General features: G+C 34.8%; 1 non-coding gene across 1 annotated transcript; it reads right to left on the bottom strand.

Annotated features, from left to right (window-relative positions):
- Positions 1-1,608: 1,608 nt before the first annotated feature.
- On the bottom strand, positions 1,609-1,716 carry LOC120226618. The gene has a single exon (XR_005527065.1). It is a non-coding gene; the product is annotated as a U6 spliceosomal RNA (small nuclear RNA).
- Between the last annotated feature and the right edge of the window lie 1,857 nt (positions 1,717-3,573).

Here is a 3,573-nt window from a genome sequence, read left to right as displayed (position 1 = left end):
GGGTGGACAGAACAAGAAAAATATCAAAACTATAAATAACATTGATGAATATGTTCTTGTCAAGCACATTATTTGTAGATGTTGTCCTGAACAAACATTCATACTTTGACAGACACAGAGAAATTAAGAGAAATCAATGATTAAATAAGTGTCTTGATTATTCTCTTGGCTGCAAGTTACAGAGGGCAGCTTAAGCAAATGTAAGGCAAAAGAGGGAATGTGTGATATGTTCTGGAAATCTCTGTCAATTCCAAGGCCTGAATGACAGCAGGACCTCCCACTGGATAGGGTGTGGAGAAGATCAACAAAGGGTATTCACACTGGGTGGGCCCCTTAGGGTTGAAGCATATCCCGGTGCAAAGGTTTGTGTTAGTTGTCAAACCTGGAAAGCAGGTTTGGTCATATTCTCTGAACAACCTTCATTCCCTCTCATTTTAGTATTCTAAGGTTAGATTATTGATGCTGGGTGTATGAGAAATCCAGATAGTTCCAAGACATGTCCCTGGCACTCCAAATGTAAGTGGAAGTTTTTAGGAATTGTCAGGGACCATAGCTATATGTACCAGTCTTCATTGAAATCATCTGGGTAACATTTTTCTCAACATATTTACATAATTTTTTACTAAGCTGTTTATTTTAATTCCACTATTGTTAACATACAGTGTTATATTAGTTCTAGGTGTACAAATAATGATTCAACAATTCTATACATTACACAGCGCTCATCATGATAAGAGTACTCTTTAATCCCATCACCTATTTAGCCCATCCCCCTACTCACCTCTCCTCTAGTAACCAATTTTTTCTCAATAATGAAGACTCTGTATCTTGGTTTGCCTCTCTCTTTCTTTTTTCTCCTCTCTGCTAATTTGTTTTATTCTTAAATTCCACATAGGAGTGAAATAATGTGGTATTTGTCTTCCGCTGACTGAACTATTTCACTTAGCATAATACCCTCTGACTCCATCCATGTTGCAAATGACAAGATTTCATTGTTTTCTTTTTTTAAGATTTTAAATATTTATTTATTTTTGAGAGACATAGCATGAGCAGGGGAGGGGCAGAGGGAGGGGGAAACACAGAATCTGAAGCAGACTCCAGAACCCAAGGAGGGGCTTGAACTCACGAACTGTGAGATCATGACCTGAGCTAAAGTTGGAGGTTTAACCAACTGAGCCACTCAGGTGCCCCCAAGATTTCATTGTTTTTTGTGGCTAAGCAATATATACCATTTCTTTATTCATTCATCTATCAATAGACATAGTGGCTGCTTCCATAATTTGGCTATTGTAAATAATCCTGCTATAAACATAGAGGTGCATGTATACCTCTGAATCAGAGTTTTTGAATTCTTTGGGTAAATACCCAGTAGCATAATTACTGGATCATAAGGAAATTCTTTTTTTTTTTTTTTTTTACAAATAGTTTATTGTCAAATTAGTTTCCACATAACACCCAGTGCTCATCCCTTTTTGAGAAACTGCTGTACTGTTTACGACAGTGGATGTACCAGTTTCCATTCCCACCAATAGTGCAAGAGGGTTCCTCTTTGTCTCCATGTCCTTGCCAACACCTGCTGTTTCTTGTGCTGTTGATTTTACCATTCTGACAGGTGTGAGATTGTAGTTTTGATTTGCGTGTCATCCTTGCGCAGGGGCCATGCTAATCTTCTCTGTATCGTTCCAATTTTAGTATATGTGCTGCCGAAGCAAGCACATGTAGTTTTGATTTGTATTTCCCTGATGAGTGATATTGAGTATTTTTTTCATATGCCTGTGGCCATCTGTACATCTTCTTTGGAGAAATGTCTGTTCATGTCTTCTGTCCATTTTTAAATTGGATTATTTGTTTTTGGGGTTTTGAGTTCTATCAGTTCTTTATACATTTTGGATATTAACCCTTTATCATTTGCAAGTATCTTCTCTCATTCCACAGGTTGCCTTTTAGTTTTGTTGACAGTTTTCTTCATTGTGCAGAAAGAAGTCTTTTATTTTGATGTAGCCCAATAGTTTATTTCTGCTTTTATTTCCCTTGTCTCAGAAGACATATTTAGAAAAATATTGTTATGCCCAATGTCAGACCAATTGCATCCTGTGCTCTATTCTAGAATTTTTATAATTTTAGGTCTCACATTTGGGTTCTTGTTCCTTTTGCATTGATTTTGTGTATGATGTAGGAAAGTGGTCCAGTCTCATTCTTTTGCAAGTAGCCGTCCAGTTTTCCCAATACCACACCATTTGCTGAAAAGGCTGTCTTTTTCCCACTGGATAATTTTTCCTGCTTTGTCAAAGATTAATTGATTAATTAATTAATTGTGGATATCTCAGATTTCTGTTCTGTTCTATTGATCCAGTTGTCTATTTTGTGCTAACAGTATACTGTTTTAATTACTACAGCTTTGTAATATAACTTGAAGTCTGGAATTGTGTTACCATTTTGCTTTTCTTTTTCATTATTCTTTTGGCTACTCGGGGTCTTTTGTGGTTTTACATAAATTTTAGGATTGTTTGTTCTAGTTAAGTGAATAATGCTATTGATATTTTGATAGGGATATTATTAAATGCATAGATTTCTTTAGGTAGTATAGACATTTAACAATATTTGTTCTTCCAACCAATGTACATGAAAGGTCTTTTGAATGTCTTGTGTAATCTTCAGTTTCTTCTATCAATGTTTTATAGTTAGAAAACTATAAATGCACCTTCTTAATAAATGTATAGAAAGGCAACAGATTTCTGTACATTGATTTTGTATCCTGTAACTTTACTGAGTTCATTTATCAGTTTCAGTATTTTTTTTTGAGGGAGTATTTAGGATTTTCTATATGTACTATTTTGTCATCTATAAATAGTAAAAGCTTTACTTCCTCCTTGCTGATCTGTATGCCTTTTATTTCTTTTGGTTGTTTGATTGCTGTGGCTAAGACTTCCTGTTTATGTCAAATAGAAGTGGTGAGAGTGGACATATTTGTTTTGTATCTGACCATAGGGGAAAACTCTCAGTTTTTCCCCACTGAGGATGATGTTAACTGTGTTTTTTTCTTCATATAAGATATTTATTATATTGGAGTATATTGCCTCTAACCCTTCTTTGTTGATTATTTCCATCATGAAAATCATCATGACAAATTCTATCTTGTCAAATGCTTTTCCTGCATACACTGAAGTGATTATAGGGTTTTTATCCTTTCTCTTATTGATGTGATGTATCACATTGATTGATTTGTAAATATTGAACCACTCTTGCATACCAGTAATAAGTCCTATTTGATCATGGGAAATGATATTTTAAACGTGTTGTTTGTATTTTGTTGAAAATTTTTGCATTTAAGTTCATCAGGGATATTGGCCTGTGGTTCTCTTTTTTAGTCATGTTATTACCAGGCTTTGGTATCAGGAAATTCTAGTCTCATAGAATTAATTAAGAAGCATTCCTTTTTTATTTGTTGGATAGTTTGAGAAGAATAGGTATTAACTCTTCTTAAATGTTTGGTAGAATTTGCTCATGAAGCCATCTGGTCCTGGACTTTTGTTTGCTGGGAGGGTTTTGATTACTGATTCCATTTCTTTGCTG

The sequence above is a fragment of the Hyaena hyaena genome, unplaced genomic scaffold (assembly GCF_003009895.1).
Source record: "Hyaena hyaena isolate Hyena2069 unplaced genomic scaffold, ASM300989v1 scaffold_1786, whole genome shotgun sequence".
Lineage (NCBI taxonomy): Eukaryota > Metazoa > Chordata > Mammalia > Carnivora > Hyaenidae > Hyaena > Hyaena hyaena.
The sequence above is the reverse complement of the archived record's forward strand: the minus strand, read 5'-3'. Positions and strand labels throughout refer to the sequence as shown.